This window comes from Schistocerca piceifrons, chromosome 9, assembly GCF_021461385.2.
Source record: "Schistocerca piceifrons isolate TAMUIC-IGC-003096 chromosome 9, iqSchPice1.1, whole genome shotgun sequence".
NCBI classification, from domain to species: Eukaryota; Metazoa; Arthropoda; class Insecta; order Orthoptera; family Acrididae; genus Schistocerca; species Schistocerca piceifrons.
Window position 1 is genome coordinate 73997607 of NC_060146.1, and position 26376 is coordinate 74023982.

Sequence of the window (26376 nt, forward strand, 5' to 3'; positions counted from 1 at the left end):
GGTCTCCCTCTATGATTTTTACCCTCTGCACTTCCCTCAAGTACTAAACTGATTATCCCTTGATGCCTCAGAATGTGTCCTACCAACCGATCCCTTCTTGTGGCACAAATTCCTCTTCTCCCCAGTTCTATTCAGTACCTCCTCATTAGTTACATGCTCTATCCATCTAATATTCAGCATTCTTCTGTAGCACCACATTTCGAAAGGTTCTATTCTCTTCTTGTCTAAACTATTTATCGTCCATGTTTCACTTCCATACATGGCTACACTTGATACAAACACTTTCAGAAATGACTTCCTGACACTTAAATCTAGACTCAGTGTTAACAAATTTCTCTTCTTCAGAAACGCTTTCCTTGCCATTGCCAGTCTACATTTTATGTCCCCTCTGCTTTGACCATCATCAGTTATTTGGCTTCCCAAATAGCAAAACTCATCAACTACTTTAAGTGTCTCATTTCCTAATCTAATTCCCTCAGTATCACCTGATTTAATTCAACTACATTCCATCATCCTTAGTTTGCTTTTGTTGATGGTCATCGTATATCCTCCTTTCAAGACACTGTCCATTCCATTCAACTGGCAACAATGTTACAAGGCCAGATCAGTCAGTCATCCAGACTGTTGCCCCTGCAACTACTGAAAAGACTGCTGCCCCTCTTCAGGAACCACATGTTTGTCTGGCCTCTCAACAGGTACCACTCCGTTGTGGTTGTACCTACGGTACAGTTATCTGTATCGCTGAGGCACGCAAGCCTCCCCACCGATGCAAGGTCCATGGTTCATGGGAGAAGGGTAATGAAGTCATGTAAAATAATCTGGAAGTAATTACTAAAAATACCAGTTTCATAAGATTATGATTAGTGAGAAGTTGTAAGTACACTTTACAGAATTAGACAGCAGTAGCTTCTTCTGCCTCTTAATGTGCAACTTGACTCGTTCCATATCCTGGAAGACTCTCCTTCATGGCGAAATTTATGGAACACAATGTGAGCATGAATGAGTGAGAGAGAATGTGAGTGAGTGAGTGACTATCCTTTCTGCTGACTTTTGGTCTTGTCTCTGCTTTTACTAAATTTTCTGGCATGTTCTCTACTTACAGGTATCCACAGGGGAGAAAGAGGCAGTCACACTGTCCAGCATAATAGACAGCAAAGAAGAACCAGTAAGTGTTAGTAATCAAAATACTCATTGTAGCATTTTATTTTTGTACAATTATGACAAATGAAAGAAAGAATCCACTTCAATAAAAACTGGTATCCGTATGTAGAGCTTATGCGTAAGAAAGAAAATAATCAAATTGATAAGTTGTGAGCCATTTTATTCACATGGAACAGGCCAATTCTTAGTAGCTCTGTTATTTATGGGAAGAATTTGGTAGAAGTAATAGTTGGTGTAATATGACTACACACAGGATTGCTATGTACATAAGCTTCTTTGAGGTGAGTTTGCGGGTTGATCTGAGGCTAAGTAGAAAGACAGAAGTATCAGTGACTCAGTTTAATTGATTTTATCCACACGTTATGTTCAATAAATCCCATTTAGGAGATTCTTCAGAGATGTTGCACAAGTCGTGTTACACAATATAGGCAGAAGCAAACGCTTATGTAAAGTGTACTAACGACAAATCTACTCATTGATAATTATGGGAATTGTGTCCAGATAAGTTTGTGAGAGTGTGTGCGTACACGTGCATGCGCACACAGGGAGAGCCACCTTTTGCAGTGCAGGGGGAGGAAGATAATCAGTGCAGTTCTGATAGGTAGTGACAGGGATGTGGAGCCACACTAATTCCAGTGCTGTGCTATCTCTGCTAGGTTTCTCGGTTGAGGATCCATGTCGTGAACAGCCTGATCGAAGTGGTCACACAGATTCTCGACTAGGTTCAAAACCGGGGAGTTTGGTGGTCTTCAAACCATGCACGTACACTGCGATCTATGTGACACATTACATTGTCCAGCAGGTGGATGGCATCTTGCTGGGAGGGGGGGGGGGGGGGGGGAACTGCATGCAGAGGTGCACAAGGATAGGTGCATACTTGTGTTGATCCATTGTGCCTTCCGTAATAATGAGATCACCCAGGGTATGCCATGAAAACATTTCGCAGACCATAATTCTCCCTCCTCTGGCCTGACAACGAATGTTGCAGGGCCATACATGCCAATGAGCATCAGTCCATTGGAGAATGAAATATGATTCATCTGAAAAGGCCACATGCTGCCACTCAGTGGATGTTGAGTTGCTGTACTGGAATGTAAATGTCAGCCTTTGTTGGCAATGAAAAACAGTCAGCATGGACGCACGACCCAGGCATCTGCTGCAGAGGTCCATACACAGCAATGTTCACTGAACGGTTGTTGAGCACACACTGTTGTTAGCCCCTTGGTTAGTCTGGGTGGTCAGTCACTCAGCAGTTCCACATCTACGAGGGCTATCCACAAAGTAGATTACGTTTTGGAATTAAAAATAAATAAAGTGTTGGAATTTTTTTTTATTATACAGGGTGTTACAAAAAGGTACGGCCAAACTTTCTGGAAACATTCCTCACACACAAATAAAGAAAAGATGTTATGTGGACATGTGTCCGGAAACACTTAATCTCCGTGTTAGAGCTCATTTTAGTTTGTTCTTCCACCTACACTCAATGGAGCACGTTATCATGATTTCGTACGGGATACTCTACCTGTGCTGCTAGAACATGTGCCTTTACAAGTACGACACAACATGTGGTTCATGAGCGATGGAGCTCCTGCACATTTCAGTCGAAGTGTTCGTACGCTTCTCAACAACAGATTTAGTGACCGATGGATTGGTAGAGGTCGACCAATTCCATGGCCTCCACACTCTCCTGACCTCAACCCTCATGACTTTCATTTGTGGGGGCATTTGAAAGCTCTTGTCTACGAAACCGCGGTACAAAATGTAGAGACTCTTCGTGCTCGTATTGTGGACGGCTGTGATACAATACGCCGTACTCCAGGGCTGCATCAGCGCATCAGGGATTCCATGCGACGGAGGGTGGATGCATGTATCCTCGCTAACGGAGGACATTTTGAACATTTCCTGTAACAAAGTGTTTGAAGTCACGCTGGTACGTTCTGTTGCTGTGTGTTTCCATTCCATGATTAATGTGATTTGAAGAGAAGTAATAAAATGAGCTCTAACATGGAAAGTAAGCATTTTCGGACACATGTCCACATAACATATTTTCTTTCTTTGTGTGTGAGGAATGTTTCCTGAAAGTTTGGCCGTACCTTTTTGTAACACCCTGTATACAGATGAAAGCCACACTTAAATAATACTTTTCTACATAGTTGCCATTTAAATTAAGGCACTTATCGTAGCGATGGACGAGCTTGGAAATTCCTTCGTCGTAAAATTCGGCCGCCTGTGCCTTCAACCACGTGGTTACCTCTTCTTGAAGCTGTGCGTCGTCATCAAAACGCTGCATAGCCAACCACTTCTTCATTGCTGGGAATAAGTGGAAGTCGCTCGGTGGCAGGTCGGGACTGTACGGCGGATGAGGAAACAACTCCCACTTAAAAGATTCGAGAATTTCATGAGTGGCATTTGTTGTGTGGGCCCGGGCGTTGTCGTGAATCAGCAAGATCTTTGAGCCCAACTTTGCCCTGCGCTTGTTGTGTATTGCTCTTCTGAGGTTGTGCAGAGTTTGGCAATACCTTTGCGAGTTTATTGTAGTGCCTCTTTCCAGGAAATCCACAAAAATCACACCTTTTCTGTCCCAAAAGACAGTCGCCGTCACCTTCCTTGCCGACATTGTCTGCATGCATTTCTTGGGTTTTTAGGGGGAATTTGTGTGCCCCCACTGCTTTGACTACAATTTTGTCTCGCAGTTCACATGCTTAACCCATGTTTCGTCACCAGTAGCAATGCGATCGAGTAATGAGTCACCATCTTTCTCGTAAGCATCCAAAAACGTTAACGCTGCAGCCATTCGCTGATTTTTGTGAATCTCTGTCAAGATTTTTGGTATCCATCTTGCACAAAACTTGTGGTAACCGAGCTTTTCGGTAAATGATTTCGTGCAGCAAACTTCGTGGAATTTGTGGAAAACTCATAGAGAGTTCCGTTATTGTGAAATTACGGTTTTCACGGACCACGGCATCGACTTTTTCGACAAGTTCAGCAGTCACTTTGCTGGGTCTTCCACTTCGCTCTTCGTCGTGAACGTTAGTTCGGCCATTTTTAAATTTTATGACCGATTGACGCACTCCACCTTCAGTGATTATGTTGCCCCCATACACTTCACAAAGTTGCCGATAGATTTTATCGGTGTACAGTTTTTTGCAGTCAGAAACCTTATTACAGCACGCACTTCACACTTCGCGGCATTTTCAATTAACGCTGACATTTCAAACTGTCACAGTAACTCAATGGAGTACAGCACGAACCTCTCACTAGCACGGCAGGATACCGACTGAGCGGCGGAATGCCATGACACCAAGATGGCCGCGCTAGCCCCGCCCCTAACGGACACAAATGAAAACATAATGTACTTTGTGGATAGCCCTTGCATTTGCTAATACACATCTCTGCAGCTATTGTTGGCCCTTGTCATCTGTCATCTGTGGTCTGTGGTGTACCACAGTTGTCTTGGCACCGGCATCGGATAGCGCCATTTTGCTATGCACGGTATTCTTTAACCATGGCAGCATGCGAACAGTTTACAGATTTATCCATTTTGTAAATGTTTTACCCTTGTCGTGAAAGCCAATGATCACACCCTTTAGGACATCAGATAAACTACTCCGTTTCCGCATTGTGACAACTATTACACTGTTTTCTGCATCCCCCTCACCATTTGTCATCCCCCCTCTGACATGCACTATACACCCTCCCCTGCTAGTGCTGGCATCAGTGATTGGTTATTGCACATTGACTTTGAACATAGCGATGATCACATTAATGTGACTGGACCCTGTATTTCTGAATGAGAAAATTAGTATCGTCATTGGATTCAGACAAAGATACCAAAATGAATGCGCCAGATTTGGCCATCTAGAATTGTACGGTTTCGAGGCCAAATGGTGAGCGACGCAGATGCCCTGTTAGCTGGCGAGATACCCTTGCGGTGTAGGGTGGGAGGAAAATGAGCTTGCATCGCTTGGCCAGTTGTGTTTATATATCTGGAGCTTTCTGATTGCCAGCATTACTATTAACATGACAAGCTTGTTCTAAGTTATTCTCTCAGTTTGTGATTCTGGTTTTATTCATATACTATTGATGATTTTTTTTGGCCTTACATAAACACACACACACACACACACACACACACACACACACACACACACACACACACACAGAGAGAGAGAGAGAGAGAGAGAGAGAGAGAGAGAGAGAGGGCTTCGGATGGTGGAACTGAACTAACAACGTCACTCACGGTCTGTCACCCAGATGTTGTTCATGCGCACTTCTACCTTATTTAAGATCTACAGTTGCCTTCTTGTGTGTTCTTGATGCAATGGACCTGCTAAGAAGTGCCACAACTTGTAGCTTTGGACCGATTTCACTTTTGCGAGCATTCTCAAAAATTTTAGAAAAAGTAATGTACAGGCAACTTCTCAACCATCTGACCACAAGTAACATATTATCAAGAACACAGTTTGGATTTCTGAAGGGTTCTGATATCGAAAAGGCTATTTACGCCTACAGTGAAAATGTACTTAATTCATTAAATAACAAGTTACAAGCAGCAGGTATTTTCTGTGATTTGTCAAAGGCATTCGATTGTGTAAACCACAACATCCTTTTAAATAAATTAGAATTCTATGGTGTCACAGACAGTGCTGCAAAATGGTTCAAGTCATACCTCACTAACAGGAAACAAAGGGTGTCAGTGCAAGGGACTAGTGAATTAAGTCATCATCAGAATGGGAAGAAATTACATGTGGTGTCCCACAAGGATCCATCTTAGGGCCATTGCTTTTTCTTGTGTACATTAATGATCTCTCATCAGTTACACTGCCAGAATCAGAGTTCGTTTTGTTTGCAGGTGAGACAAGTATTGCAATAAATAGTTTGTCGAGTGTAGTTCTAGAAAGATCTGCTAATGATATTTTCATAGATATTAATAAATGGTTTAAAGCCAACTCACTGACATTAAACTTCGAAAAGACTCACTATATGCAATTCATAACCTGTAAGAGGTTTCCACCTAGCATATGCATAAAGTACGAAGAAGAGCAGATAGAAGAGATTGACAGTCTTAAATTCCTGGGGTTACAACTTGATAATAAATTCAGTTGGGAGGAGCACACCACAGAACTGCAGAAACGCCTTAACAAGTCTGTATTTGCAATTCGAGTGTTAGCAGACATAGGCGACATAAAAGTGAAAAAGCTTGCATACTTTGCTTACTTTCATTCCATAATGTCATATGGTATAATATTTTGGGGTAACTCTTCAAGTCAAACAAAAGTTTTCAGAGTCCAAAAGCGTGTAATATGTATTATTTGTGGAGTAAATTCACGGACATCTTGTAGAAACCTCTTCAAAGAACTGGGCATACTAACTACTGCCTCTCAGTATATTCACTCCTTAATGAAATTTGCCCTAAATAATATATCTCTTTTTACAACAAACAGCTCAGTTCATACATACAATACCAGGAACAAAAATGATCTGCACAAGGACTTATAAGCACTCACTTTAGCTCAAAAAGGGTTCCACTACTCAGGAACACTCATCTTCAATAATCTGCCAGCAAACATAAAAAATTTAGTTACAAATAAAGATCAGTTTAAAAGGAGCCTGAAAGACTTACTAGTGGCCAACTTCTTCTACTCCATTGACGAATTTTTTAATAGAAACAAATGATGTATTGTATATGTTCCACATCCACGAGGATCTCAACACGGCTCTATGGAATGAAAAACTAATCTAATCTAATCCAAAACTTCTTCGCCGTCTGAAGAGTGTCGAGGACTGTAAGAGAGCTCACATCTACACCAACTTGCTACAGAATGACATAACTGTTTTTTTAGGGGACTCTTCTGTATTTGGCTGTTCTCGTATTTGACTTTAACAAAGTTAGGTGACAAATCTCTCATTACTCAAAACAACATATTTGAAGTGAATCTCAGAAAAGAACTTAAGAGAACGACATTTCTCCTCAGCTTCTTTTAGCTGTTTTGTGGTGTTGTCCTTGTATGCAGCTCCTCTTGTTCTCTGCATAAGCGACCCTTTCACAGTTGGTTGAGGAGTTCAGTTGATGATGTGCCTTGGTGATGTTTTGGGCTCACGTGTCTTGTTCCGGTTCTGAACATTGACAAACCCTTCATGTGCACAGTAAAAATTCTCTACATGCTAACTATCTAAACAAGGTTTTTTTATATATATGTGAACATCTTTCATGTGATTATGAGGAATAGGTGGAACAACCTGTTACACTACATACATTTAATCTTTCTGTTAATTATATTTCAACAAGGACGATCCATTATATTATTCACACAGCCACATGGCTTCCTTTATCCTATTACTTAAGTTGTAACATTCAATATTAATTTATCTCATCTTCACCCTTTATTATTGACCATGGTATCTTTTCCATTCTTGTACTTAGGATCCGTCTGTTCTTGTGTTGCTGTTAAGAATGATTGCAGCACAGTTCTAATATCTACCTAATAATTTTGGAGATTTCAGTAGTATTAATAACAAGAATATTATCTTGAAAAAAGTATATAATACATAAACTCATTTACAAGACGATTTTGTTTCAGTAGAAAATAGCTGAACTAAGAATCGTGATCAGCAAGAATGACAAAACGTTAATTAAAAGTCTGTTTTGCTGTACAAGCTTTAGTTGTTTGTCTCTGTGATTTAGAATGCAGCACATATCTAAGGCAGACTGGCACTCCACAAAGTAATTGTTTCTGTGTCCAAGCATGAATCTCCTCTCGTGAAGTTGCTGCAGTCGCAATCCCACATCGAAGACGTGCGTCATCCTTTGATAGAGTTCAGTGTGTGCAAATCAAAATCACAATTCCACACAATATCTGTACATTTACCTACAACATCTTATTTTATAATTCTTTTTTGTGAGTATCATTTGTCAGTAAAAAGATGTAGGGATCAATCCTCTGGAATGATACACATAACTACATATCTTGTGTCACCTGTCATTTATTGCCGTATCAAGTACTTTAACCATTTTCTTTCTCTCTTGTTGCCCATCTGTGTCTTCTATTACAGTTCCTATCTCCCCTTTGTCATGCACACATTACCACCCATCACTAGCATGATTTTGCTGGACTTTGTTGCATGCTGTCGCTTGAGTCACAGGCCATTTTGACAGCAGTGCTCATTATCCACCAAGTTACTGAACAGCAGGATTTCAGTTTAACCTGATTTGATCCGCTCGACTCCTCTCCCACCATTTGTTCCTATCATTGTGTGACATGATCTCTGCAGACCAATATTACCTACAACTTTTAGATGTAAATGATCTTCTGTTGCCTTCTGGAGAAGAATTCACAGTTTGCACCCCCCCTCCCCCCCCCCACCCCCCTGCACCCCTCTCGACAAATGTAACTTGTCATTATCCTCCCTTTGACATGCCACTGATTATAATAGTATGAAATATTTGTATATAAAAATAACAATATTAGTAATAGTAAAAATAATAGAATGTAACATAATTGGATAGATAAAAAAATCTGCTCACCGAGAACTACAATGGCAACATTCTCATACTTTGACATGCTCATAATTCATACAATATAAAATTGAAGAGTGAACTCATCATTAGTGCATCTCACTTAGCGATATTCTAATGGTTTGACGACACGAGAAGTTGACTTTACCACATCTCATACAAACATTTAAACTTCAGCAAACCAACTTAGTCATCAAGCATTAGACTCAATTAAACACATTCATAATTGCATTGGCTTGACAACCAAATAATTTGTGAACATCACATGCATCTTGCCTTGTACAGAGCTAAGACATGAAGTAAGTTAAATGTCTGTAGTCAATTGTTTGTTTTTATTTTTTACAATAATCACATTCACTAACACAGCAAAGAACAGGATGTAATTACTCTGTGTTCTTTCACACAGCATCTGTGGTGCTAGCGGCAAACACTTGTCGTCATCAGTGGTTTGCCACTCATACAGTCTTCTCATAACAAACTTCCAACCTGCACACAGAAACAGGTGGTGCAGTAGATACGCTTCCACTCTCCCACTTATATTTAAAATATCATGTGTTCGAGACAGTAGAGGGATGAGTGGTTCTAGAATTTATGCGGAAATTCGCGAAGCACTACAATATGACTACATACAGTTGTTATTATTTTAAAACAATGAAAAATCCAGGATGAAATAATGACAGTATTATGAAATGTGCCTGTCTGCAACTTAACATTTCCATTGTGTGGTGAATAGCAATGTATCCTTTTCATAATATTAGTATTATTGTGTTAATTTTAATGTCCAGCCAACCTGCTAGATTTTAGCAGTGTATGCTTAAATGAACATTTAGACTGGAATCCAAATTTTCCATTTGATAGGTTGTTATATACTCACTTGAAAGTGGCTACAGAGTAGCGGAGAAGCCAGAATAGTAGGGCATTTTGATCCAACTAATGGGAGCCACTATGGCAGATTGTTGTCATTCAGAGATGTTGCCGCCCAAACAGTAGCGGAAATAGGATGGGCGAGGGGGAGGGTATCACATCGGTTACCAGGAGTGTCACAGTTTCAGCTAAAGCTGTGAGGGAGTTATGCAACTGTTGTGGGTATTAATGAAAGCATTCAACAGCTATAAGTGCCAGTGAATCAGACACGATGAAGAATAAGATTTATTTTGTTGGTGATGCTGGACATATGAAGTTCCTTGGCTTGATTGAGACAACAGGGATTTGTGCATCCTCAAAGTGCTCTGCCAGTAATGCAACTAAAATATTTCCAGTTCTTTCTCCCTGATAGCCATTAACTTCTGATGCTGAGGGGAGAATGATTGGAAAGGTGCATTTTATTATTCTAAATGAAAATAAGTGAGGATTACATTGATATAAGTTTGTAGGCTTCAACAGCTAGTGTTATTTCGAATAAAATAATTGCAGTTATTAGGTCGTGTCACTATAAAACATTGAAGTGATCAAGTAGCTGATGTTTTCACCAACTTTGATGTGGTCCTCGTCAGGGCTGTTAACTGGTGGATAGTGGTGACTGTCTTCAGCAGTAAACTGCCATGAAGAGGACTTCTGCAAAGTTGGTCAAAAGATCAGCAGTTCAGTTGCTTGAATGTTTTATAATGATGTGGTCCAATACCCAAAATTATTTTGTTCAAAAAAGGATTGCATTGTTTGTGGTAGGTCAACTGAGAATAATGGAAGGAAGGAGAGTCAATTTCTGAGTGTGAGACATGCAGTAGGAACTGTGGACTTCATCTAGAAAAGTGCTTTAATCCCTTAATGCCACGTGTTGCGCATTTGCATCATACCAGTGCTTTGCTAGTAATTGGAAGATTAACTGTTTCTCAACACTGGTGCCAGTAGATGCTGATGCTTCATGAAGCTGCATTCTCCTGAGTGTTTTGGGTATCTCTAAAGCACCACAATGTTTGATTTCCATCTTTCATCTATAAATTTATTCAGTGCCATGGAGAAGCATTGTGAGAAGTGCCATGCAGAAGCATTGTAAAAAGGTGAATAAAACCAACAATAGATATTAAAATTTTTTGGTGGGCTCAGTTTTACATCTTTCTCCTATAAAACAGCCCTAGTCATGATGATGAATCCACAAACCTATTTTCCATCTATAAGGAGTAACATACACGGAGAAGGGGACAATGCAACCATCAATGACTGTAGAGTAATTAGTGAAGTCCAAACCAACAGACACCCGTTAACATGGCTTGAGGTAGAAACAGCATTAAAGAGTGTGTGGAATGGAAAGTTGACAGGCTTTGATGGTCTCAGATCAGACATAATGAAGGCAACTGGAATATGAGGCTTAATTTGGCTGTATAAAGTGTTTCAGTGAAGAAACTAAAATCGCAGAAGATTGGAGTAAAAGAGACAGCATGTCTGTGTTCAAATAGGGTAATCGAAGAAAATTTGGAAATTTTGCTGCTCTCACACACCCTGAAGCTGTTAGAAAAGATAATAGAAATGAGACTTAGAAAGATAGTAGAACCTTTGCTTGAGGAAAAGCAATATGGATTAGGAAAGATTGAGGTACTATGGATCTAATTTTTTCCTATAAGAGTACTGGCAGAAAAGTGATGGGAATATGGAAGAAATCTTGTGGGCTCAGTTTTATATCTTTCTCCTATAAAACAGCCCTAGTCATGATGATGAATCCACAAACCTATTTTCCATCTATAAGGAGTAACATACACGGATGAGTAATTAGTGAAGTCCAAACCAACAGACACCCGTTAACATGGCTTGAGGTAGAAACAGCATTAAAGAGTGTGTGGAATGGAAAGTTGACAGGCTTTGATGGTCTCAGATCAGACATAATGAAGGCAACTGGAATATGAGGCTTAATTTGGCTGTATAAAGTGTTTCAGTGAAGAAACTAAAATCGCAGAAGATTGGAGTAAAAGAGACAGCATGTCTGTGTTCAAATAGGGTAATCGAAGAAAATTTGGAAATTTTGCTGCTCTCACACACCCTGAAGCTGTTAGAAAAGATAATAGAAATGAGACTTAGAAAGATAGTAGAACCTTTGCTTGAGGAAAAGCAATATGGATTAGGAAAGATTGAGGTACTATGGATCTAATTTTTTCCTATAAGAGTACTGGCAGAAAAGTGATGGGAATATGGAAGAAATCTTGTGATTGTGATTGTATTTGTGGACATTGAAAAAGGGTGTGACATTGTTCCTCGAAACAAGATATGGGAATGTTTGGAAGACCTAAAGGTGCCAAAGTATGTAATTGAAAATGTCAAGATGTTATACAAAAAGTGTTACAGCTGTGTCCAGATAGGAAATGGACAATCAGAAAGGTTTGAAACAAAGAGAGGTGTCCAACAAGGAAGTACCCTGTCACCATTCCTGTTTTTAATAGTAATGGAGAAGATCATAAAATCTATCAAGAAAATAGACAGCAAACCAGATGCCCTGGTTTTTGCTGATGGTTTAATGGTATGGGGAGAGACAGAAGCTGAAGCACAGAAAAAACTTAATGACTGGAACAACACATTCAGAAATTTCAGACTAAAAATAAGTGAAACAAAGACTGTAGAAATGACCATCAACAGGCAAGGAACAACCTCAAATATATTTGTAGAAGGAGTCGAAGTAGAACCTGTTTCCCATTTCAAGTATCTAGGAAGCATGATCTCGAAAGACAGTACGATTAAGTGGGAAGTACTCAGCAGGACACGGAAAGCATCCAGTTTTTACAGTCAATCTTCTCTGGAATGATAAAATGCCACGAAAAGCAAAAGCAACCATGTACCACACCTATTTTGTACCAATCCTTACATATGGTTTAGAAACATGTACCCTACTAAACGAGCTGCACGGGGTAGCCATGCGGTCTGAGGCATCTTGTCACAGTCCACTTGGCCCCCCCGATCCGTTTTTCAAGCACTCCCTCGGGCATGGATGTGTGTGTGTCGTCCTCAGCGTAAGTCAGGTTAAGTAGTGTGTAAGCTTAGAGACCGATGACCTCAGCAGTTTGGTCCCATAAGACCTTACCACAAATTTCCAGTTTCCCTACTAAACAAAGACCTCAGCAGAATTCAGGTGATAGAAATGAGATTTATTAGAACCATGAATCAAACAACTAGAAAGGACAAAACAAAGAATGAGATGAGTAGAAAAGTAGCTGGTACTGAGGTTCCTGTTACCAGTGTCATAAAGATACACAGGCGTAAATGGTATGAGCACATAATTGAGAAAGACCTGCCAAAAAGTATTTCGACATGGACCTCGTAGGAAGAAGATCATGAGGAAGAGGAGGAAGGACAGAAATGGGAAGCTGTCATGGAACAGAAGATGTATGAAGACAGGAGGAGATGGTGAGTGCTTGTACACCAAACCTGCAAAACTGGAGTTGGAAAATGATGATGATGATGAGTAGGAGGAGGAGGAGGAAGAAAAGAAGGTCTCAATATATGATGTTGGGAGAAAAACTGGGTTGGAAATGGTTGAGGAGCAATGTTCATAGATCCTAAGAAATTATTGAGAGTTCTGTCTGGGGAAAGGAGGTTTGCATATATACATGCTAGTCTCCAAAATTTTAGGAATGTGCTCATCTGTAACAGTTTATGATTAAAAAGAAAGGTAAACCAGAAAGTATTGATCAGGGATACTGGGCTGGAGACTTGACTTTCATGGGCAATGCCAAAATCAAATGAGCTAGCCAGACACAATTTGTGACCTGCCCTCCCAACTCAAATTCTGCCAGTATCTCTTCTGCTTGCTAATTTTACAGAAGTACTCCTAGTAATCGTCAAGCAGTGAGGGTAGATTATTAGCCATGCCCAGTATGCTCAGTAGGTAAGAGTATTACTCGCAAAGGACCAGGTCCCAAGTTTGAGCCCCATGGCAGCATGTAGTTTTAATCCTCCAGTAAGTTTCAAAACAGTACACGCTTTACTGCTGAGTAAAATGTTCATTCACTGGCAGACATAATAAATAAAATGTCATTGATGTCAGCTCAATTATAGAGTTCATGAAGGGTAGAATAATACACTGACTGACAAAAAAAGTCAAGCACCCAGAAGAGGAGGAGGAAGCGAAATAAAATTTCACGAATTTAGAGGCTCTGTGGTGTATTTACGTGATTACTAAATTGTGTCAAATTTACAAAGAACTTGGGAGTAGGAGCCCACTTATTGGTGTGATACTGAATACCCTCCGGCCTTGATGCATGTAATGTTTTAGGTGGGATGGGTGCCATTTAACCGATGTACAACTATTGTATGAGGTGTGTTCAAAAGTAAGGTGACTTTACATTTTTATGAAAAATATTTATTTATTCATCAATATTCATGTTTTCCCCTTCATAGTAATCCCCCTCATATACAATACACTTGTGCCAACACCTCTTCCAATCTTCGATGCACTTCTCATAAGAGCTTTTTGGTACAGCCTTGAGTACTTCTAGTGATGCAGTTTTTATTCCCTCAATTGTTGAAAATCTTCATCCTTTTGTTGGTCTCTTCAGTTTTGGGAACAGTAAAAAGTTTCAGGGGGCCAAATCTGGTGAATATGGTGGCTGAGGCATGATTATCATGTTGTTTTTGGCCAAAAAATCTCTCACAAGCAGTGATGAATGAACAGGTGCATTATCGTGATGCAAAAGCCAGGAATTGTTTTCCACAATTCCGGATGTTTTTTGCTTATTGCTTGTCGCAAATGACACATAACATCAAGGTAATATTCCTTATTGACTGTACAACCTTGAGGCAAAAATTCATGATGCACTGCGCCATGGTAATAGAAGAAAGAAAGAAAAAAAAAAAAAAAACAGTTAGCAAAACTTTGACATTTGATCGAACTGAGCATGCTTTTTTTGGTCTTGGGTCTCCAGGATGCTTCCATTGGGATGACAGGGCTTTGGTTTCGACCTTATAACCATAAACCCATGTTTCGTCACCAGTTATGACCCTTTTGGGCAAATGCTCGTGCAACGGTTCTTCTGATCAAAATTGAGAAGTTTTGGAACAAACTTCGCTGACACACATCTCATGCCAAAAACATAAAAAAAAATTGCATGACAAGAGCTGACCGATATGCCAACATCCTCAGCAACTTCTTTTATGGTAATTTGACAATTTTCCAAAACAATTTTCTTCATAGCTTTGACATTATCGTCTGTTGTTGATGTGCTGGAGCGTCCAGAGCAAGGTTCATCATTGGCATCTTCTCGGCCATCTTTGAAGAACTTGTACCACTTGTAAACAATATTTTTTACTTAGAGCAGACTCACCGTATGCCACTGTCAACAATTCAAGTGTTTTAGAGCACTTCATTCCATTTTTCGCACAAAATTTGATGCAAATTCTTTGCTCCTTTTTTTTTTCTTTTTGATAAAAGTCTGAAATCGCCGAACACACTAAAACACATCTAACCTTTCTATCCGTCAAAAACGAACGAAGTATGCTGTACACTTGAAAATGTGAACATATATTTGGGACATGTGTGTGTAAAAAAAGAAGAAGAAAAAGAAGGAGGAGGAGGAGGGAGAGAGAGAGAGAGAGAGAGAGAGAGAGAGAGAGAGAGAGAGAGAGAGAGATAATCGAATGTATGTTGCCCGCGCAATTTGAAAAGTTACCTTACTTTTTGAAGGGGTTACAGTATGCTTCGTGGACAATACAGTGATCCTCCCTTGTGGTGGTCAGATGTGGCCGACCAAAACTGTGACGGCAAGTACGCCTGTCGCATTCTGGAGGGCGATGGTTCAAAGCCGTGTCCGGTCATCCTGATTTAGGTTTTCTGTGATTTCCCTAAATCACTTCAGGCAAGTTCAGGGATGGTTCTTGAAATAGCATCGCTAACTTCCTTCCCCATTTGTCCCTAATCCGATGGGACTGATGACCTCGCTGACAAACAAACAAGTATGCCTGTCCACACATTCTCATGCAGTCAAACGTCAGACCACTGTCACTTCTGAATACTGCCACAAATCTGGTTGTTGCATGATTCGACTAGCTGGCCAAGTGGAGTCCCACAATGAGGCCTCTTTCAGATTCTTATCAGGTGTAGAATATGTTGTCTCTCAGGAGCATGTGACTTCTGTGTGTCCTTCATAGTGATCACTCGACATCTGACACTGTTCACGCCCTTTAGTCTATGTCCTCTGTGAGCAACAGAACCAATTGACAGCATGTGACCACTTCAGGTGACAAAGCACGACTGCTGGTACAGTTACAGAAATACCCTAGGTTGGTGATGTCTGTGGCACTACTAATTGTCTGCTACAAGTCACGTTGTTTTAATACAAACGTTACTGAATCTTGTCACAGGGACAGTGACAGCTCTGAGTCTCATCGGCGAAGTGCCAGATTGGATGCTATGGAATACTTATAATCCACTTTTAAGAAATCTGTTTGATGAAATAATTTGATTCTTTCAAATCTTACAGCTCATTTTCTTCACTCGCAAAAGAACTGAATGTCTTTTTGTTATTCATCATAATTACTGTGCTGCTTGAATCTAAGTAAATGACAGCGTGAAATTTTTAAACGTTTGCAGAGGTAAAAACACGTTGTGTAGACTGTGCATTTAGTTCATTTTACTGTGCGAAATGTAGCCAACAAATTGAAATTGTATTTAAAGTTGACAGATGTTGTGTACGTAGTTCTGCATAATCAGTGCGTACACAACTTTCCCACTAGAGCACACCCCGCTAAGCACAACAGTGCAGGTGCAGCGCTCATCCGTCTCCGCACTACGAGATGGCGCTGCCTTAGAGACAGACGAAATTCTGCTTCCACCGATCCGCGTATTAATATGTAATGCAGCCAATGAGATTGCTGCTAATGTAGAACCTTTTCTCCTCGCGGATCACACTCGCGAAGTGATACCTGAACGTGCGAGGTATTATAACGAGTGTACAGACCTCCGATTAATCAGTCTGCATTTGTCTGCACCTGTCTGTAACAGTCTGTACTAGTCTGTATTAGTCTGTACCGGTCTATAGTCAAGTTTCAGTCTGCGCCTAAGAAGATTATCATATGCCTGTACATAACCATGAAGATAAATGTATAGACACTTTTGTCAAGTCTCAGAGATATATGTGACAATAAGATTAATGTACCAATACCAAAGGAACTTCAGATTGTCAATTGTAAATAGCATCCAGAACCAAGTTAAGTAATTTTTATGCTTGTTATTATTTTAATAAATGTGTGTGAAAATAAATCAAGTTCTGTTTAAAATTGGTCACCGTCAATCTGCTACTCTAAGCGTGCACGTGGTATTTCTATCGTCTGACCTAACGGCAGAAGATAAACACGGCACGATAAGACCACGAGACATATTGCTGGCACTCGCCTACTTCGTTAGAGCGACAAGTCAAATAATCCGATGGTGTGTGTACCGGAGGTCTTACAGTACGCACACCACAACAGCAAATTGATATCTCCTTTCACTCTATCCATCTGCCGGATGGGCAGCACGTGGTGTACCCAGTTCTTTCCCTGCGCATTGTCATCGAAAAATTGTCGAATCTCATAAACAGTTTGAGATATCGAAACTAGGTTTTGCGCGACAGCGAAGAGGATGTGTTTTGTCATATGATTAAAACTTGAAATATTTTGGTCAGATGTTTGAGCAGAGCTAAAACAAGAATGCCCATAAATTACTCAATGGGTTTTTATCCAAATTTTCACAGCCAAACAGAGATCAAGAAATGGCCAAATGGGGTATCAAATTGACCAGCGTGAGACCTAGTTTTGCAAACAAATATTGAACTACTTGAAAGTAATTAGGGTAATTAAAAAAAACTTAGTGAGTTGAGGGAAAATTAGAATATTTCACGAACAGCTACTGCTAGCTAGGCAAATGAAGTGTCAAAAAGTTCATCTCTTCAAGGTCTAGCCATTTTACAAATAAAATGATACATGGATGTGGTACTTAACTGTCAAAAATGCTTCCTTCAAATCAAATGCTAAATTTAGGATGTTTCAGGAACATAAGATGCTAGGAAGGCAAATGTGGTGTCAGTAAGATCAAGCTTTCTAAATAAAACTTGGAAATAAAAATAAAAATTAAAATAAATGAAAAAGAAATTGGTCAAATGTTTTGTGAAATGATTTGCTTAAAAGCAATAAAATAAGATTAGGGGAACATTTGAGGCACCTGTGAATGGTGCTTGAAATTGAGTGCAGCAAATGACATGTGTTTTAGGTTTCCCTAATCTCTTTTATTTAATACTTTTACAGAAATCATACCACAAAACGTTTGACCTTTCATTTTTAAAAAAAATATGATTTATGTATGCAGACTATTTATATTAATTGAAACACTTGACTTTAACATTGATAGCTGATGAATTACGTTCCTAACAATAAAGTATCAGTAAAATTTCATGATTGGTCAATGTATTATATAAGGAATTTAATGTGTGTGATATACCCGGGATAGATGCATATACGCCTAAAGATCAATTACTTTGGCAGTACCTAAAAAATAAACTTTGAGATGCAGTGTAAAAAGTATAGATAAAACTTAATGCACTGAACAGATGATAGGATTGTAGTTGAGTCAGTTAAATTATAAGAAGTAGGCAGGTCCGAAACCGGAACCCACGATGACTCAGATTACTAGCCAGATACTTCTATACCACAGACACTTTGTGGGAAAAGTATTGCATTTATCAGCTGTTAAAAGTTTGTGTTCACATAGGAAGCACTCTTCTTTAATTCATTGATGAGCTAGTCATAAGTATTTCTGCTCATCCGTGTATATTCAAAGAATTTGTCTCGTGGTCTTTGCAGCTGATATAAATTATGCAATTCTCCATGAAGATTTATGCTCAACATTCCTTTACTTACTAAGGAAAATTGCCAAACTGCTGCATATTTTGAATAGTAATTTTATTTATACAACCAGTACTGGCATATCAGTAATTCCATTTTCAGGCTCTTGTGCACTCCATGTACAACCATATGTATTGAACCTTGAATACTGGAGCCATCAATATCTGGATTCCATGAATTTGTCTCTTGAGTGTTCACTTCATTCAAAGACTTGTTGTCAAGTCTTCAAAGTAAAGACCCAAAAGATGAATTCATAGGATTCAGATATTGATGACCACAGTATGCAAGGATAGATATATTTGGTTGTCTGTACATGGAGTGCATAGAGGTCTGAAGAAGTCATTACTGAAATGCTGAAACTGGTTGTCTAAGTAAAATAACTGCCCAAAACACATGGCTGTTTGGTGATTTTCCTTGGGAAATATTTGACCGCTCACTATCCATATTCCACAATGGGTTAACAGATACATTTCTTTATTGCTTTATTTTATTAAGTAAAGTTAATTTTGTTGCCTTACTCTTAAGCTACAATATTCTACAGTTTGTGGGCATCATTTTATAGAAACAGCTGGTCAGCTCCAGTAGCCTATCTTATAGCAGGAATTTGTTGCTCGCACACAGGACAACTTGGGATGTTGCCTGATGCTGTTGCTTGTAGCTGGAATGTCACAAATCCAGATGTTGCGCTGTTGCTCGTTCACTTCTGTCACTAATGTTTGATGTGGCCTTATATACTCTATTAGGTTCTACCTGCCACAGAGAACTGCAACTGATTTATATGCATACTGATTGTGTGTATGTGTACGAAGTTACATTGATATCTGTCCGTGTGTTCTGAGTGCTTCACTTTTTTTGCCAGGCAGTGTAATGTGAGCTGGATTTCATTTCTCACTTCTTGATGAGTAAATGTAGCTGGTATTTACAGTAAAAGTCATTCTTTTGTTAAATACTGTTGTCTCTCATCAGTTATATTTTTATATCTGTGAAATTATATATTTATGATCTCCTTTCTGTTCCTCAGTTAAATGGTCATGTTAATGTACATTATAAAACAAATTACAACTCAAAATGTAGTCACAATAAATTCTATAGCCAAACATATTGTTAACTTGTTCCATACTTTGAGGGCACAGCTACTGAAAGAATTGCCTACACAAAGTGTGGGCCTGAGTTTGAGTTTCTGTGTAGCTATAATCTGTTAGTAAGTTTCAGTACAATATGTGTACCACTGCAGAGAAAAGGTGTCATATTATCAGATAATATGTCTTAGATGTATGCAACTTCAGTTAGTTTAGTATTTGTAAAAGTTTCCTATATGCAGAAAACAGTTTATTGATGTAGCAGAAATTAATGTTACTGCACAGTTATTCCATTCTTCTTACCAGTGTCTTATCAGACTTTAGGCACACTGCACTGATGTTAGTGGAAATACAAATATGGGGCATTTTTTGTGAAGCAGTGTGTACACCTGAATGGGAATGGGAAGCCGAAGTCACTTGATCTGATCAGTGAAAGCATAGTGGGGTGAGTCATGGACAAAGTCTCACACACATTCAGCCACTGTCATCTGCTAGCACTGTTGGGCCAAAGTGCCCAGAGATGGCACACTCTCTCTCTCTCTCTCTCTCTCTCTCTCTCTCTCTCTCTCTCTCTCTCTCTCTCTCTCTAATCATACAAACAACGATATGTAAAATTGGAGTGTATTTAAGTAGAACAATTCTTCTTCAAAATGTGGAGTCAGTAACAAATAAAATACAGCAATTTGGATTTCAGTGTTTAAACAGCACAGTAGTTTCTTCACAGGATGTGTTGTAGGGAGACGGAAAACCACTATATAGTATTAGCCTCATATTGAAAAGCTGACTGTTGTTGTAGGGCTTCCTCAAAGTATGGAGTGTTATGTTCAGAAATTTGTAACTAACAAAATTTTTTCTGTAAATATGAATCTGTGTGGACTCACTGTGTTTTCTTACTCTGCAGATATTAACCTACCAGCAACCAGAAACTGAACAGATCTGCATTAAAGAAGAAAATGTTGTAAGTATACCAGTTATTTGTGCCTGTAAGTGCTAGCATTTTGCACAGAGTTTTTAACTAAATTAAATTAATAGTATTACACTGATAATCAGTTTCTACATCGTGTCAGTGTTGAGAGAGAGAGACTAGAGATTAATTGAGTCGGAAAAAAAGTAAGATATCATGTGTCACCAATTGTAAGACTTAAGATCTTGGACAGCAGCATTAATGTTTGTACACACAGTTCATATGAAGTGTTCAGAAATTCCGATTACAAACGTCTAGGACTTGTAGAGGGGAGTGAGTACATAATACTTTTAATAAGAACCTACATCCAGAAAAATTATTCGTCAGTGTACAGAGCATTGAAATTATAGGTGGGCTCTAAAGTGCATACCTGAGGAGCAATGAGCACTTGTTCAATAAAGGAGATGCATTTCATAGTAGTGAAGATGAACAAGTACTCACTGCTCCTCAGGTATACACTTTACAGCCCATGTTTACTAGACATTGTTTCTTGTTTTGGTTTATATTACCACCTCTAAAAGTTGTGTACCCTACATTCTTAACAACAACAGTTGTGTTACATGTATTCCACTGTCAGAGCTATCAAAACAGTTTTCGCTTGTAATTTTTGACTTGTTCATTTCTGGACCAGGGACCCTATTCCTAAACTTGATACATTTATCCATCTCCATCGTCCAAGAAAGTTTGTAATGTCATCATGGAATCACTCTGTATAAAAGACTTACATGAATTTACGGGCACCAGCGACTATAACTTAACACTCGGACACTCTGTAGCATCGATGGATCACATTTCCAAACATGGGTTCCTATTCAAAGTTATTATGTACTCGGTCCCCTCTACAAGTTCTAGAAGCTTGTAATGGAAATTTCGGAAGTGCCTGTAGATCCTCCACTTGGGGGAGTTGGACAAAATAAATGTATATCCACCTAAGGCAATGTTGGGCTACTCATAACACCTTTAGTACATTGGGATCATGCACCTAATTCCTGAATGGTTGTACGAGTGCACTGTGACAAAACGACTCACACCCTGGGCTATGGCTAATGATGTTTGGTAAAAGGCTCCATTACAAAACTCGTAATTATCAACAAAACCTTAAATATGCCTGGGATTTAAAAAAAAAATCTTTTACTTAAAATGTTGATATTTGACCTTAGAGGTACTGTTTCATTTTCATTTTATTTCCTTCTTGTTTTCCTATGTCTTTCATCAGTTGAATCTTTCTGACTGCTCCTACACTGTAAAGGCTTTTGTTTTGTCCAAAGTGCAACTTGTTCCCTCTCCTTTCTTCATTTCTCAGGATAGAACAATTATGATTTTATCACTCAGTTTATTTCAAGCGGTATCTTTCTTCTTAATCAGTGAAACATTTGTTTATTAAGGCACTTCTTTGCCACATCGGCCTTTCACACTTGATTTTTAATAAATGGAACAGTGCTCAACTGATTAAAAAATATGAGGGGCATTCAGTTTTGGTTGAAAAAATGTGTAATTTATTTGTGGGACGTCATGGAATATTCCTGCTTCATGAAGCTCTGATTGTTGGTGGCCCTGTATGTAGCCTTCAAAATAGCATCTGCAACAGAGGTGTGTTCCAAGCAGAAAGCTGCCATTGGGGTTCTTTTGGTGCAAAAGCAGAGCCTCGCAGATGTTCATAGGTGCTTGCAGAATGTCTGTGGAGACCTGGCAGTGAACAAAAGCACAGTCAGTTGTTGAGTGAGGTGCCTGTCATCATTGCAGCAAAGTCGTGTAAACCTGTCCGATCTTCCATGTGCCAGCTGGGTGCACACAGCTGTGACTCCTGCAATGTTGCATTGCATGGACACCTTCAGAATGCAAATAAACTTCCCTTCTGCATTACAATGCAAGGCATTACAAAGTCTGTGCACCCGAGAGGAGATCACAAAATTTAATTGGACTGTTCTTCCTCATCTACCCTACAGTCAGAGTATCACACCTTCTGACTTCTATCTGTTTGCCCCAATTAAGGATGCACTCTGTGGGAAGCAGTATGTGGATGATTTGGAAGTTATTGATGCAGCAAGAAGTTGGCTCCAATTTCAACCAGTGGAGTGGTACTATGTGGGATCCAGACCCTTCCAGGAAGGCAGTAGTGTGAGGCTGTTGCATTAAATGGAGATTACATTGAAAAGTAGGGTTTTGTAGCAAAAACAGTGGGGAATACTATGGTCTATTGGAAGCCTAAGTAAAACCAACCTGCTTTCAGAAAAAAAGTGTTGCATTACTTTTTGAACATCCCTCATGTTGACAATGACACGCCATAATTCTTAGATGACAGACAGGAATAAGAAATCTTTAAGGAGTTTCACTGTGGTTCTAAAGACAGTATAGTGAAGGCCCAAACAGCAGTGTAATGCTCATATTTTTGTGACAAGATTGGCATCTGGTACTGAGTATGCGTTACCACCCTTTGCAGCCTGATGGTTTCTGAAATAAAATTAGCAAACAACTTCCAACTCATATGCTAGATAACATACACGCTTTCTAAATAATGCAGTAACTTGTATGTGAAAGCGTGACTCACTCAATTATTGGTGACATCAGCACATATAGAACATAATCTTTTACTGTCAGAAATATATTTACAACTGTGGCCAACCAGCTACAACCATATTGATCATTTTATTTAATCGTATGGCTAGGGTCCCCATCTGGCAGACTGTTCGCCAGGTGCCGGTCTTTAAATTTGACGCCACTTCGGTGACCTACAGTCGATTAGGATGATAGGATGATGATGATGAAGCACAACACCCAGTCCCTGGGTGGAGAAAATTCCCCAACCTAGCCAGGAATCGAACCCGGGCCCAGAGGATTGACAATCCATCATGCTGACCATTCAGCTACCGAGGGTGCTGAGTGCACCAACCCCGCTTAAAAAGCATGATAACCAAGGTCCCGCAATCATGGTTAAAAGTAAATAGCATTTAAAATGTTCCTGCAGTGCACCAACGTTAATCTCTGGTCAGCAAACCATTGTCAGCCAAGCGTGCATTTGACCACAGTAAACTCTGCACATTTCAATGGAACTTGCCTTGACGACACAAAGATTTTTAGTAAACATCAAATTGCACAAATAATCACTGGTGTCAAATTCTCTCTCTGCTATGTTTTCTGTCGACAAGCAGAAGTGTATATATGTACATTGGTACCTATTTTCAATCTGTTCCTTTTTTTGGAAAATAATGGAGAATAAAAGAACAACACCGAATTTCTCGAAGTACGAGATAGATGTACTTCTTGAACTGGTGGGTGCAAATGCATCCGGTCTTGAAAATAAGAAAACTGACAGCTGCAGCTTAAAAGGAAAACGGGCAATGTGGTCCCATGTGGAGGCGCAATTTAATTCTACTCCTGGTAAGTTAATAACTTTTCTGGGTTCATCGTAAGCGTAGGATACGGCACACTCTGGCTTTTAGTTTGAAATTTGAAAGTGTTATTGGCGTACCACTGAAACACATGATACGGCTATGTACATTTACGGTTGTAATTGTTTTGTTTGTTTTAAATTTACAATCCAATGCCGTGCCACTGTTAACTAAATATTATGTGAGTAACAGGAGCTTTCTTGTTGAAAATTGTGAACATACATTTCTCAGTTAGCCCTGTGCCGTATTCTTCATATATGCCTATACCACTTTCTTTTTAATGAACTTATTTGTAAACAACGGCCATATATAGATCTTAGATTTTTATTGCAGTTATAAGTTAAGAGTCTTAGAATGCAAAATGGACTTATGAATGTAAATAACATAAGAATTAATTTATGGTACTTCAAACTACAACATTTATTTAATTTCAGGTGTGACAAAAAGATCCTGTGACAGGCTGAAAACCTGTTACGAAAATATGAAAAGAAGACTTCAGAAAGATCTTGCAGAAGAAGAGGTGGAAGTGTATAAAACAGGCTGGGGGGAAGCCTACCCAAAAAACCAACAAATGCATATGATTCTGATGCACAGTTTAGTATGACTGTGGATGTTGTTAACATAGAGTGCAGTGCTGTGCAGTGAGAACACACCATCTGCTTCAGTTGTCGAGTTAGCAGAGTGCACACAACCTAGCACTTCCCACACACCTGACGTAATACACAGTAAAGAGACATCAAAGAATGTTCTGGTGGCTGTCACCCAGCTGCAGACTGTTTCACAGTCTCCTGATCCACCCAAAGAAAACATTTTCACATCGAAAAATACATGGCATCATCGCAGGATGCCTGCAAAACCGGGGCCATCAGGTTCGGGAACAGTAATTGAAAATGTGTGCAAGAAGAGAGTGGAACTACTGGAGGCCCAATTACACATAATGAAGGCTGAACATAAGAAGGAGCTGAGGATTAAAAATTTAAAGATTCTGGCCCTAAAAGAAAAACTAAAATATTGGAAGAAGAAAAATGCCAGTAACATGATTTTTTTCCTATGATAGTGAATTTTTGTAATTTTTTCTGCTGTTTTGTATTCTAGCTAATGTATCAAAGTTATCTCACAGGTGAAACTGTTTCTGTGTTTGTCCCATTAGTGATGACTGCTACTATCCTAATTATTGTCTGTCTAATATCTGCTTATAGCTTACTTGGTCTGGACTAATTTTCATCTAATCACTTGAAATTAGAATTACTTCATAAATAAAAACAGGTTAGCGATACTGCTGTGTGTGCCATTTTTCTAGCAATACTCTGCACCTGGTAATGTTTATAATGGAAACCTATAACTTTTATTACAATACAATTTGTAGTGAGGCATTTTGAGAAATACATTGCTGTGATGGACACTCTTTTCTGTAAAAGTAAGCATAGCATATGTGGCTTTCCTAGCATGTGTATGGTGGAAACCCGTAACGTTCATCACGACAGTATTTGTAGAGAGGCATTATTGAGTAATACATTGCTAATATGGGCACTCTCTTCTGCAGTAGTGAGCTTATCATAGTGTGGCTTTTCTAGCAATGCTCTGCACCTGTTAATGTTTATAATGGTAACCTACAGCTTTTATCACAACAAATTTGGTAGCAAGATATTTTCAGTAATGCGTTCCTATGATGGGGCACTCTATTCTGTAATAGTGAGAATAGCATTGTGTGGCTTTTCTTACAATACTCTGCACCTGTTAATGTTTATAATGTCAGCCCATAACTTTTATCACAACAGAATTTATAGCAAGATATTTTCAGTAATGCATTCCTATGATGGGGCACTGTTTTCTGCTATAGTAAGCATACCATGTGTGGCTTTCTTAGCAATACTCTGCACCTGCTAATGTTTATGATGGCAACCCGTAACTTCTGCCACAACTGTATTTGTAGTGAGGCATTTTTCAGTGGCACTATGCTGTGACAAGGAATTCACTTCTGCAAAGGTGAACATTAAATACATGAAAAAACTGCATCAATATCAGTGACAGAGTGATACAGGGATTTTTCATCAGTAATAACTTAAAGCATGACACTTCTTACAAACGACCCACAGCATTATGGTTCTGCTTTCATATCTTCTGAAGTAGCATACTCCTTAACTAATTATTGCTCCTGCACAATGATCCCCAAAAGTTAGACATTGCTGACAAAATTCCATTGCCTTTTGTAGCAGTGAGAGCTTGTTTTTGGTGGCAATTTCTAAACACAAATTTGTCTTCAATTTCATCCATTTTTTTACCATATAGTTGTACATAATATTGTGCAAAGTGCTGCTACAAGCATGACTGGCTAGGATTAACAATGTAATTCAATTCTTTGCACAGTTTGTCATTACATCAACATTTTTCTAGAAATCTACAACCCCAGATCACATAAGTGATAGCCACACACACATTTATGTTTGAAGCAAATCATATTGTAAACAAAGA

The 26376-nt window shown here is 39.2% G+C and overlaps 1 long non-coding RNA gene across 1 annotated transcript; it reads left to right on the plus strand.

Annotated features, from left to right (window-relative positions):
* The first annotated feature begins 674 nt into the window (after positions 1-674).
* On the plus strand, positions 675-25656 carry LOC124717186. Its single transcript, XR_007005716.1, has 3 exons — positions 675-1165; positions 20453-20509; positions 24339-25656. It is a non-coding gene; the product is annotated as an uncharacterized LOC124717186 (long non-coding RNA).
* Positions 25657-26376: the final 720 nt, after the last annotated feature.